The 13952-nt window shown below is 39.3% G+C and overlaps 1 protein-coding gene across 18 annotated transcripts in view; it reads right to left on the minus strand.

The window, feature by feature from the left end:
• NCOA3 (nuclear receptor coactivator 3) overlaps positions 1 to 13952 on the minus strand; it is a 78700-nt gene that overhangs the window by 63003 nt on the left and 1745 nt on the right. For 6 of the 18 annotated variants that reach the window (XM_048963234.1, XM_048963235.1, XM_048963215.1 and 3 more), the window contains exon 1: positions 11311 to 11437. The gene's annotated coding sequence lies outside the window, so the exon portion shown is untranslated. Of the gene's footprint in view, positions 1 to 5428; positions 7668 to 7717; positions 10211 to 10641; positions 10810 to 10880; positions 11244 to 11310; positions 11438 to 12616; positions 12722 to 13410; positions 13527 to 13952 lie in introns of those variants that run through there. The other 12 variants (XM_048963223.1, XM_048963221.1, XM_048963220.1 and 9 more) reach the window with 7 other exon arrangements.

Below are 13952 nucleotides of genomic sequence, written 5' to 3' on the forward strand. Positions count from 1 at the left end.
CCTGTCAGCATACCCACTAACAGGAGCTCCCTTCTATCTGGCCATGTATTTCTAAGAAACTGCATCACGGTGTCTTGGTTTGCTGAACTCAATACCTGAGGTTTCTAATCACTGAAATTTGAGCAGCATTGCCCACTGTGGTAAGAAGAGCAGACAATGCAATCACCGAGAGAGCAGAGCTAACAGTGCAGTTAAGATACAAGAGGTTTGGTTTTACCCTGAAGTTACACGAGCAGTAGTTTTTAGCTCCCTGGAATGAAGTAGCATCTGTTATGTATATGCAAATATAGCTCAAAGAAAGTACAAAAGAGAGGACTTCAATATTACTGTCCCTGCACAAGTTAATTACTTTATCAGAAAGGATCACACATTGTACTACTGCTTTATTGCTGCAGTATCACATAAACTAAAGAAAATACAGCAAAAGCTAGAGAACCCTATATTTCACCCTCAAAAGAGCTGATAAAAGTTAACATGCAACTGAAAAAGAAAAAAAATATGGATAGAACACAAGAAGGAAGTTCCCAGACAACATTAATACAACATTCCACAATGCCCTCAACCCAAAGGAACACCAGCTATTTTGGTGACAGGTAACACCAAAAAGGCCTCAGCTAAGTTTCTTTTGGTGGCCTGAAAACACTGCTACCCTGGCTCAGACAAGTATTACTTGAGATTGATCATCTTATGAATTCTCATTAACGTGTCACCAAGATGGTTGTAGTCCAAAATAGACCTGTGTCCCATCACTCTGCATACAAGCATAGACAAACTCATTTACAAAAGGGCTCATATGAACACTGGGTATGTATCTATTTAACAAAGCTTCTCAGCAGAAACGCATTTGTAACAGCCTTCAGCTTCGCGTGTAGTTATTTACTGTGACCTAGCTGCACAGGTTAACTTTGGAAGCAGCTTAAACCTAGACATGAGAAGCACTCCTACTATAAAGTAAGATACATCCATACACAAACTTTGTTCTGTACTGTCTTGTTGACCTTCTTTCCCATTTTGTTTCCATCTCCACAAAACAAATTTTCAGACTTAAAACACAATTTTAATTTTATAGACGTGAAAGCTGCATCTGAAATGACAGTTCAACAAGAGATTAAGTTCTGATGCTACAGTTCATTTAGAAACAAGCATCACCAACTATGAGAGATATTTATAGTTCTTAGACTTCTACACTGAGGTTAAAGACATGAAATCTTTACCACCTACAAAGAATCAGTCAACTTCAACAGCACAGGAGAAACAAACAAGAGAAAGCTTTTCACAACAAATAGTAACATAATATATTCTAATCCTACTGACCTGTTAAGCCTTTCAACACTAGGCTCTATGAGATGAAGATACTCATTTTCTGAATCTCTAAAGAAGTGATCTGATAGATTAGTTCTACCTCAGAAGAGCATTATAGCAGTACTTACCCTTTCAGTAGATCAATAATTCAGTAATATCTATACACACCACACTGGCAACAAATCCATATCAAGTGTTTGCAAGTTTCTCAACATCAGCTTCCAGAACAGCACTGAATTTATCTACTGAATGCCTCCTGACTTGAATGAAAATGATTTTCCAATTCTGATACCATAGATCAAAAACTGTCAGAAATAATGTGTAATTATTAAAACTACCAACTCTTCCTGGTAAAAATTCCAAGACAGATGAATGGTGTTGAACTTCTACCTCCAGGTATCACTTGTATCTCTCCTTTTTATAACACAGTTTCAGGGACAGCATCTTACAGGACCTCCATTTGGTTTTCACTTTACTAGACTGTGGCTACTGGAGTCTCACCCCCTGTATTCCCTTGCACTGGAAATTATATCTGTGAACTGGAGGGTAAACAGAAAGTCACAACATAGCTGGGTGGGTTTTGTTGAGTTCAGGGACTTGGGGGCATTTTTCTTTTCCCTCTTTTTTTTCTTTTTTTTAAACTTCCTTAGGAGGGACAGTAACAGCAATCTTCAAAGATCTGATTCAATGGAATCAGTTTGCTGACTACAAAAGCACCAGTCTTAGAGCAAGACGACAGGTATGAGAAAGGGGTCACAACAGCCCTGACTGGCCTGAGGTGCTGTGGAAGTGCAGTGCACAGCCAGGAAGACAGCATTGCACAGGAATGCATTTAAAGGCTTCTCACTTAGTATTTTCAATTAGTATTGCAAAGAAGTCCGTTTGTTGCAATGTTGCTTGCTTTTTTCACAACACATCACCTTAGCTCTCACTCCACTACTTAAGCACAGCACACAAAAAAAAAAACATAAGGGATTCTTTATGCTCTAACACAAAACAACACAGGTCAACAACGCATATCTGCTGCGACAGAAAGACAAGGCACATTCAACATACAGAGTTGTCTAGTTCTTGCAGAAAGGTCAGGAAGCCTTTTTGTAAACAAGAATTTAACTGAGAAAAGCTTCAAAGTAGAAAAAAAGACTGAAATTGTAAAGCCCTTTAGTTTCACTTCCACCAATGCATATGAAGCTACAGTAATTTTACAAATAGCCAGTAAACAGGTTTAAAAGTTAGCTGTTTTAAAGAAGAATGTGATTAGAGCAGGATATTTTTGTTAGCACCTTGGTACCTTCAGTAGATCAAAGATAATGACAATTAAGATCTCTAGTAACAGGCAGTCCTTATTCAAATTAAAACTGGAAGCACGAAACACCTGACAGTGATCAGCCAGTAATAGAAACAGTTACACTGTAAAACAAGAAATCGAAGGCAAGATTAATATAATCAATCACTGGCATCCAGCACGTGTTTGGGTTACACACATCCTTACGCATCAGATGTTTTTTTTGTTTGTTTGTTTGTTTTTTTAATGAAAATACATTTGCAGGGAGCATTCACTCAAGAAGTAGCTTGAAGTTTTAGTCAGAATGAAACTCCTAACTGAAATTCCAGCAACATAAGCAGGCCTGCATGTTATTAAAGGAAATAGTGGAAAATTTCACAGGCTGACATCCAAAATGTCTGCGGTTCCTGTTCATATTTCTCTCTACTTGCAAAGCAGCTATTAGAATAGAGTTTTGTGTGAGCATGTGTGTGTGCATGCTCGTTCTGGAAATTTCCACAGCTTTAAATAACCTTTAAAAAGCTTTCTTAAACATACAGCTAAAACAATGCTAAGATTCCTGCCTAGACAGAAGCCTTAAAATAAATACAAGTTTAATTGACATAAAGCACTGCTAACACTGGGAAAAAATGGAAAACTTTTCTCATACACCAATAGCATTGCTTGGCCAATCTGAAGTATCACACTACATATTCACCTCTTTATGGAGGTCATTTGAGGTCCAGCTACAAACAGACAGGCAAGGGAAGATGAAGCAGTTCACAATAATGCAACAGTGGATGACATCACAAGTTGTCCTGTCCCTAACCAATGACAGCTCTCTTTGCATTTCCTCAAATCTCCACTTACACCTCACAGGATCCGAGTCTTTCCCCCTACTGCCTTTGTATGATCTCTAATATGGCCAATATCAATCTGGCAAGTTAGCTTGCGCTGGCTCTATATCTCACCTCCGTAAGTCTTAAATAAGAGCTACAGATATGCATCATCAGAAGATAAAGAGCTTCAAGAGAAAACCCACAGGTGTAATGTCTTCAAAATCTACTCCAGCCTGTGCAGATGCTTTCTTTTGTCAGATCAAAAGAGCCTTCCTCTTAAGAGGGAGGGGTGAAATGGACATCCTAGGTTTAAGAGGCACTGCTGTAATGAAGAGGACAATTTGCAGATAAAGTACTCTTTTGATGCATTCAGAGCTCTTATTAAATATATACTTTAAATGTCAATTAGGCAAGTAGTTAAAACAGATTCTCTCTCTTAGTTATAACTAAGCCAAACAATTGGTATAAATACTGGCTAAAAGGATCTATCTATAAATACCTAACAGCATTACCTGAAATGTGGTCCTCTAGTAGGCTATGTGCACAGGTCTGTCCATTGAGCCACACTTCCCCATTGTGAGCATCAGCAAAGCTTCCACAGAAGATGAAGAAAGCAGAAGAGAGAGTATTACAGCAGAGTATGCTGCTACGTGTGCTTTAGTACAGTGCAGATGGAAAGAGCATGAAAGGAGTGGAACAAAGGCCACAGTTCTCTGGTTTTGTTCAACCAACTTTATGTAAAAAGTTTCTACATGGACAGACAAGGTCTTTGGCACTGGTGAAAAAAACAACTTTGTTTTAGATCTTTCCTTCAGGATGGAGCTGATAAGAATGCTAAGAATGGACAACCATTTTAAAGCCACCATCGTGAATAAGAGGAAGAAATGACTTTAAACTTTCGTTTCCTCTTCCACAAGCTTCCAAGAAACAAGAAATACAGCATTTCCATGTACTAATTGTGTGCACACATACACATTCAACAGTTGGATACAAGGAAGTTTCAGAAAAGTTAATCCAAGTAGACTGCATTACCTGATGCCTACACACACAGACGGTTCAAAGCAGCTCTTAAGTGCCCCTGTTCCAGGACTTGCCTGAAGCAAATGTGGTGAAAGCAACTCAGATATTTGACAAAAACAGAACGTTAACTACTTGATCCATTCCACAGGACAATCAGCACAATGGTAGAATTACAAGTGCAGCAGCAAAAACAGCGCTGTCTCTGCTTTAGGTTTTAGTTCTTTCAAGTGATGCAGAATAACAAAAAAAAAAAGTAACAAAACTTATCTTGACAGACTATTTTGAACCAGTAAGTTTCCTCAAAACACTGGAGTATGGAGAATATGTACATCGCATTTTAGGTTGGTTTTTTTTGGCACGCAAATAGTTTACTTCTGCATTCTGCTTAACTTCTCTGCGATTAGATAAAGCAGCAAACCATCCCTCCCCCTCTTTCTACTCACTGCTGTATTGCCTCCCTGGTTCAATCACTCTGGGATGTTTCAGGGAGACAGTGCTGTTATTAGATGTAAAGTAGCCATAGAGAAAATATAGAGCAACATAGTCTAATTGCTGTATTTGAATTCTTAAGTGTGCATGGTTTCTATCACTTAAAGCAAATTCTAACTGGCTTACTAGGTGCTTCCCAGAACAGCTTTCTCAGATTCATGCAGACTCAGAAAGCATTTGAAAAACTTTATTGATTACACATCACTCATTCAGAAGTGAAACAGAAGTTGGTTGGATTACACTGATCAAGTTCTACATGCAATTGGCTCAACTTATAAGTATTTGACTAAAAAGACATTGAAAATCGACGCAGTATTCGGGTCCTCTCTACTTTTGTTCAAAAACAAATTAAAAAACCACTGAGGTCTAATGACCAAAGTGAGCCATTGCTCACATAGGTCACAAAGGAAGACAATCTATACAGCAGAAACTTTGTCCTCATACAATTTCACAAGTTACAATTCACTCATGCATCACAGTAAGTAAACAATAAATTAGAATCCTTAGAGCTTACCACTCATTTGCAAATGCAAAGCAGGAATAGCTGATTTGTCTCATTATGCTCCAACATTTCGTACCTCATGCTCCAGCTAAAGCTCAGAGCAGTGACAGACCTGATATAGAATAACAAGAATTTAGAGGGGAAAAAGTTGGAAAAAAAAAAAAAAACAAACCCAAACCTACGTTTCCACTGTAAGCTTCCACTGCTTAGGCATTCTCTGACTTAGTGTATCTTCAGAAACGAACTATTTCTTGCGTTTCTCCCCAAGATTATTTCCTCATTTTAAGTCTTCATTAAAAATGAGACTCCAAAAACATCTCCAAATAAGACTGCAACAGTAGTCTTGCAGTGGTTGGTGCTAATGAGTCACCACTTGTGTTGTCCTTGCATAATAAGTACAAGTATTTACCTACCCACGTGTGCAGCTCAGAAAAGCACGCAGTAAAGAGACAGCTTGATTTTATCATGGAACCATTGGTACTGAGTTTCAGCACTGCATCATCTGGTAGTCTTCTTGAAGGAAAAAAGTCCAGAATACAACTTGCAAGCAACATCTTTAAAATACATTTACAGACACTAATTTTCAAGTTTGTCACAACAGTTAAAAGCTTCTAGACAGTTAAAAGTTTCTAGAAAAACAAGACAGTTTAAGTCTCCACAGTGATACATAATTCAAAATAATGGACTTAACAAGCTAACTTTTAACAGCACTAACCATCAGCAGAGGACATTCCACACTTCATACTTACTGCTTTTCCCCTTGCATATATGCACCACCCAAAGTGATTCTCAGAGTTACTGAAAACTATGAGCTCTGTTAGGGAAGAAAAACCTTAGAGCCTGATAAAGCAACTGATTTTCAAGAATAACAGAAGCAAAAGTTGAGTTGCCTAAGATATCCTTACTGGGACAAACTCTTTAACCTTCAGAACATTTTTGGAAGGCTGGAGATCGGCTCATGTCCACCATTCTACAACTCCATGAGTTTCTTCTAAACTGCAGAGGGAGGTAGAACTTACATGGTGTTTTCTGACTAATCAAGAGAAAAAGCTAAAACAGAAGAGCTATATGATAAACAAGTAGTAGGTAATAGTTAATAATTTTGTATTTACAGAACAATAAACCAACAGCATAATATTTGCATATTTCTCCATTTTGTAAAGAAGATCTGCAGGACTAAGTCCTTAATTTATTCCCAGGAAAATGAAAAGCTTTCCTAAAGTGGCTCATGATTACATCTTACATCAGCCTTTAAACCATACACTTTCAAAACACAATATTAGCAAAGAGATTATCCAATAATCTACCCCATGTGTTTTTTTTCCAACTGGCATGCAAAAAGAAACTTTCAAATATCAAAGCCAACAGTCTCCTGACATAGCAAAGAGCAGGAAGCACTTCTTATTCTACAGGAGCAACAGTTTGATGTTACCAAACCTTCTAAGCTTTCACTGTAATAGAAAGTAGTCTGATGAGAGCCCAAGCAGGATTTCCTCTGACCAAATTTCTAGCTACTTAGGCACAACAACATCAGAAACAGAGAATCTGCAGCCTACATTAACTCAACTAAATGCTCTTGATAGAGAGCACTGAGGTTTAGTTCTCCCAGCCCTGGCTAGAAAGTCTCAACAATCCCATGGCTCAGAGAGAAAACTACAGTAAAATCATGGGCTGAAGAAAAAAATAAAAGGGACTTCCACTGGGAAAAAATAATTGTATTTGTCAAACGGAACACAGTCCATTCTTAATACTTGGATATCTGTTTGTCATTAAGAAATATCTGTATGGCCTGTTGAATAAAATCAGGCCATAAAAGAAATATCATTTGTACCATCTATTTTGCTGAGAGAAAGCTACTGGGGACTACAAAAACCACTATCTCATCCTGTTCATATGTAGTCCTATGGAGATACTACCCAAACAGAGCAAATCCCCATCAGCCAGTCTCTTCTGTAGTCAAAAGAGCCCTACAGACTGAGAACAGGAGAAAAAAGGTACTTCTGCCTTTTCTTTCTGCCCTATCCCACTCAGTTCCCCTACTATCACTAGCAATGAAAAGAAACAGCACTTGTAACTACCTGAGAGACAGGTGAAATGCACTGTATTGATAACATTTTCAGCCATGCAACCTGTTTCAGTGCTTACTTCTTAGAAGTAGACGACATTTTCTCATTTCCAGGCAACAGAGAAGGAAGAAAAAAATCCTCATAACTCAGAATAACCCATACAATTGTATATATACATAAAAATATATATAAACTTGCCATGAAAATAAGTCTCTAAAACACCATCTGAGCGTACCTGTTGTATCAAATTATCTCACTCCATGGCTCTGACACATCCCAACATGCATGGAAGTGTAGAAACAGTACAAAGTATAGGCTTTGTGACAAAATCTCACGCTCAGCTGAGGCCAATGCAGGTGCTAGTCATTATGGCCAGCAATATAAGAGTTATATTGTTCCTCTCCTCCCTTTCCCCCACTTTCAGGTGCAACTGATAAATCAGGGCAGAGCTGTTAGGTAATTTAGCCACATGTGTAACAACTTTGACGAAAAAATTGCTTGCCCTGACCTAACAATTATGAGATTTTCTGGAAAATTTTCACTGTTTCAGGTTTCTAGAATATTCTTGGTCATAAAATGTAATTATAATGGTGTTAGGCTTGAAGTCATGACACTATCCATGCCAGGAGCCTTTAAAAAAAAAAAAAAGCAACAACCCATAACTTGATGACTGGAAAGTCTTTAAAGTTTCCAACAGGGCAATGATCCATAACCTAGCAAAGAACATTCAGCAAACAGCTGAAGCACACCTGACAAGAACTTACATTTAACAGAGAAGGTGACAAAGGTGGAAAAAAATAAACAAACCCACAACGTGCACACAAAGTCAGGGAACAAGAAGATTTAAAGGCAGAGAGATACCCACAAAGCTGGCCTTATCACCTCCATCCTAAGCTGTCTGCACTAAGAAGCCTGAGTCCCCAGCATAAGAAAAAATGGGCAACAAAAATCTCTGGTGGTCCTTCTTTCTTAAGTAGAATGCTGCATTAAGCAACTGTCCTTTTCTTAACTCCATATAACGTCAGAAATGGAGGTGGCTGTACATCACAAAGAAAAAAAATCTGTATCTACATCTTAGAAGCATAGAACCTCACCAACAGTGATTCCACATACTTCATGCAAAAAGCTGAAATTCCCTTGTGAGATTGAGTTAGGAGGCAAGTTAATTTTGTTCCGATTCAAGGACAATTAGCTTACTGATAACTGCCAGCTAAAAATAAGAGTCACCAATTAAATTAAAAGCATTGAAGTAACAGAGTGTAAGTACATCTCCAATTTTCATGGGATGAAAAGGAATTTGATGTACCTTCTCCTAACTAAATGTAACATTAAAACTACTACGAAATGTTTGCCCTGTGATTTTAATCAGTAAGTTACATTTCTTCTCAGCTGACTCTTCCTACGCTACATTTAGAAATGTCAATAGATCTAGTTGCAGAAAAAAAGCACACATATTGCCATTTAAATTTAGGTATTCTTCACCATCTTCCCATATCCTAGGCAATTCTTCCCCTCCTCCCGTCTTTCAGTATTAAGAAGGAAAACAATATTTAAGATATTCCAAACAGTCACCACTGCAAAGCTTCCACGAACACAATGCAGAATATCCTATATCATACAGTTATTTGAGATCACATCTTCAAGGGAGGCTCATTTAAATGCAGGAGTTGAAGCAACCTCCAGTGTCAGACTAAAGCATCCAAGATCATTTTACATGCTATCAATGGCTTGATTTCACAGACAAATATAACCGAGATGCCCTTTTTTTTTTATCAGAGGTAGGGTTCTTCTGTTTATTTCAGCTTTTTTGTTTGTTTCTTTTGTTGTTTCAAATAAAACAAACCTCTTCTATGCAGCTTTAACACAGAATTTAATCATGAGGGTATCGACTAGGATTTCTTGTCTGGTATTTGTGGGAAAAACAAACCACAGCCAAAAGATAGCACTGTATTGTAGAATGCATTTTTATCTCAGCTACACATTAGTCTGAATGATACTGTGCAAAAAAATAAGCTGACAATGCAAACTTCTAAATTAATAAATCCAAAACCAGAATGAACTAGGGTTTCAAAAGAATTAAAGAAATCAACCCAGATGCCCACATAAAAGCAGATTGGAAATACTATGCTGTCATCAGGGAAGGCACTTAAAGCAAAGCAGAATACTGGGTTTATTCTGCCTGCCATAACTTCCCTTACCTATCATCTCCCAACCTCTAGCATGACAGCAGCAAATCCACTGTTATGAAATTAAAAGGTATACTAGTAATAATAACAGACCTGCATGAAATTCACTGCAAGTGTCAGAAAAGAAAAAGCCTGTTACAACAACTGCTAACAGCAAATAAAATGACTATACGTTATGCACTGTATAGCTATAAAAAAAAAAAAAATAGCGATTTGGTCAGTTTCCTTTAAATTCAGACTCTTATGCTAGGACTTTCAAGCAGATATTGCTTGTGACTATGAAGTAATTTTGTATTTTTATTTAGAACACACACATCTTCATCTCCTGTATAGCAACTCACTACTGTACATATTTTTTTAATAGTGGTGACCGATTTAAGTTAAAATTTTCCTTTTAACTATTTTGTAGAGATTCTATAGATACTTTCACACTTCCAAACATGCTTCAGTCTAGTCTCATTATTCCAGATAAAAATCAAACATATCTTTTATCTGTAAGTCAAGAGGAAACATTAAAGGCTGAAAAGATATTTTTTCACCCTTAACAGGTATAGGAAGAAGGAGACACTACCTGAATTAAAGAGACAGAGTTGAAGCTACTCACTAGATGAGCTGACAAAGCGAGCAGCTTCTCTTTTAAAAGAAAACCTCAGACCATGCAGAAAACTGGGAGCAGAAACCACAAACAGAACCAACTTTAGAACCAAGGAGGACTCTGGGAACTCTGTCAACCTCAGACAGCATCCCCACCCATATTCACCCCACTTATGCCACAGAATCACCAACACCTCATTCAGACAGCAGACCGTGATATCACACAATCTTTTAAAAAAAGTTTTCTCATCTCCATTTATCAACATCAGCTGCAGAGCAGAAATGAATAAAGAGGCCATAGAAATCAACCTTTCATTTCCAGCATTTCTCATCCTTTTCGTTATTACTTGAGACAAGAGAAGTCACCTCTGAAACTTACCCAGGCTACAGGACGATCAGAAGCAGAATGCAGATAACAAGGTCTCTGGAACCGCCTCTGTGTCAGACAAACCCAGCTGAATGGCAGACGGGGCGATTCCAATCCAGGTACGACACCCAAACACACCTCCTGCCCAGGCTGAGGAGCGCAGGGTCACACGCTTCTCAACATAAGTCTCGGGAATCTAAAGCGATCCCGATTCTCTCGGCGTTACGCGAGGAACCTCCACCCAAACTCACCTCGCTCAGATACGCATCGCACAGCGCTACGGGAAGGCTCCCGCCCAGCACAGCAGCCTCCGACCGCTGCCTCAGGAAAGCCTCCGAACTACACGCAGCGCCGAAGTTACAATGGTTGTAAAGAGACAGAGGCATTCGCGCGCCGCCTTGGGAATGCTCTCAGCTCCCGATCTCAGCAGGGATCGCTCCCTCACACAGCCCGGCTGCGCGCCCCGTCCTCCTCCCCTCGGGGAGACACCTCCAAGCTGGGGAGGGGGAGAGGGAGGAGAGCCGCCCCTCAGGGCCAGCCCCGAGCCGCTCCTTCCCCGGCAAGGGGCAGCCCGCCTTCCGCAGCCCGGTCCCACCCCGGCACTGGGAGCAGAAGAACGAGAACGAGAACCAGAACTCTCCTCCCTCCGCTCGTCGCTCCCTCCCTCCAAACCCCGCTCACCTGGGAAAGGAGCCAAGGCGCAGCTCCGTCCCCGTCTCCCCCTCGCTCAACCTCTCGCCGCCATTTTCCTCGCTGCCTAGATTTAAATAGGAACCAGCCTCCCCGAGCGGAGCCACCGGGCGGCGCGGAGCACTGTGGGATCTGTAGTGCCCACGGAGCCCGCCCCTCCGCGCGCTGCATCCCGGTACTCGTAGTGCCGCTGCGTGCCGGCGGCTGGGCGGGAGCTGCCTCGCAGCGCCGGCCCCGGGAGCGCCCCGTGCCGCAGTGGGCCCGGCCCTGCCGCATTTGCCCTTGCTGTGCACAAGGGTTGTGCACACAGCCCCTGCTGCGCTGCGGCTGTGAGGAGACTATGGGAAGTCGCACCGAGGCGGGATTTAATAAAAGTATTTTTTATGCTGAAGGATTAAAATACGATAAGGTGCCGGTCCTGCACGCAGCGCTCAGTCACAGCTATGGAATGTTTGTGGAGGACTTGCGATACCAAGCACAATCTGCTCGGCTTCAACAGGGAAAAAAACAACGTCTGTTGAAGCAAATGTTCATGTAATGCAAACAGATTGGAATGAAGTTAAAACGAACATAAATAGCATCAGTTTTTATTTCAGCTATATGGAGGCACGGTTCTGAAGCTAAATGACAGCAGTGTTTGCTGGGCACCTGTAAGGCAGAACACAAGGAGATGGGACAGGGACCCACAAAGCATCACCTCCACCCCGACTGCAGGAGTCTTACATTCAATACTTTTTTTAGAACCAGAATTTAAAACATTCCAGACCAAAATGAGCTGTGTGGAGAACATGGGATACGTGTCAGCTACTCAAAGCAGCCATATGAAAAGGCTCTTATCAAGTTGAAGTTTATAGTGTGAAATAATGGAACTGGCTTAAGTCCTGCCATCTCCTCATACAGAGTTCACTACAGGACCACAGGCAGAACTGGTATTCAAGATGGAAAAACAAATAAAGCAATTAAGTATGCCTTCCCATAATTCCTAAATCAATACATTAAACTAGCGTTGGGCACCTATGAGTAAGTTGCTATTATGTGAGACTTCAGCTATCTCTAAAACAAATATTAGAAAGCCAAGCAAATCTAGAGATGAAACAAATCAGAATATGCTCAAATTCTGAAGAAAAAACAAAACAAAAACAAATTTGACCTTAGATTTTACTTCGTCATTAAACTACACAAGAGCTTCAAAATTTTAAGTGTGTGCTTCTAATTGCAAATTCAATTTTAACCAACTGGTAGAGATTCCTTATCACAATATCAACAAATAAGGAAATAATTCATGTTGTTAGGGTACCTTAAATGAAGTGAGGTCCTGTTGCATCTCCTGAGAGCACAAGATCTGCTACTTAACAATTCTATTTCTTTCAAGTAATGTTTCCTGCAGGGTTCTCTCCTTCCACTGTGAATTACAACAGAGCATTCATCAGGGCAAGAACAAGAAGTGAGCAGGGTGTGATAAGTTAGTGATAGTATGCAATAACACTGGAATTTACTTCTGCTGGTTTTTCATTTGGGCAGACTGCATATTCTTCATATTTCTTACATATAGATCATAAGGTCTTTGAATTACACTCACTGCATTTGACATCTTGGACCCAGCACTAATCAGAACTTCACGTGTCAATACAGTACAAATACTGTGGGTTTTTCTCCCTTTTAATTTTCAATTTCTGTTGCTCCAATTATAAACAGAAACAACATCAAAGTTACCTCTCACTTTATATAATGGATAGAGTAACAAAATACCTTCACTTTTCATTAAAATGTGATCTCTACAAAAATTAATAAACCCCTTGAAATTCTTGTACTTATCTTAAAAGATCATCTTAATAAATGTAGCTGTAGAACAGTAGCATAGCATTTTTATCTATTTGCTCCACCTGCTGGTGCATTTTCTTTTTAAAGCAGTCTTTGGAAGCCTAAATGTATTAAACAGTTGTCAAAAATATACTTATATGCATTAAGGTTAATTTATGTAATAATTTAATTGAACCCAATTCCAATAATTTCTCAGTTAAGAAAAGCCTAATGGATGTACACACTTAGACAAATATGCAGGCTTACATTTTAGACATTGCCATAACTCACTTGGTCATCATTTTCCATCATCTATTATTCTTCTCCAAAAAATGTTCTCTCTTTCAGATGGGAGTCACTCTACAAAACTGATTTGTCTTCTTAAATTTTCAAGAAAACAGCTCATGCTATTGATTTCGTGTTAAAAAGAAAAAAAAAATCTTATCTGAGACATACACTGTAGTGCTTCAGCAATGTGATTGGACTTTCTAAACAAATTTTAAATAAAGCATAAGTTTAGCTTATACAACAACTAATGGAGTTATGTTTTCATGATTTCTTAAATAAAAATGCATTTTAACACTCCAATTGGTTAACAAGAAAAAGAACAGACAAATCAACTGAAATAAAAACAGCAGTTTAATAGGAATTAAAACCCACTATATTTATTGCAATCAGCTACTCACACATTAATCAAAATGAACTGGTTTCAAAGTGGAGCAACTCTGCATGTCAGGGAATAACTGTACTACAAGAAAATGTTACAACAACACTATTTGTAAACAAGACTCTCTTGTTCCGGTCAGTAAATTCACGATGTGTGTTCCAGCTAC

The sequence above is a fragment of the Lagopus muta genome, chromosome 16 (assembly GCF_023343835.1).
Source record: "Lagopus muta isolate bLagMut1 chromosome 16, bLagMut1 primary, whole genome shotgun sequence".
NCBI classification, from domain to species: Eukaryota; Metazoa; Chordata; class Aves; order Galliformes; family Phasianidae; genus Lagopus; species Lagopus muta.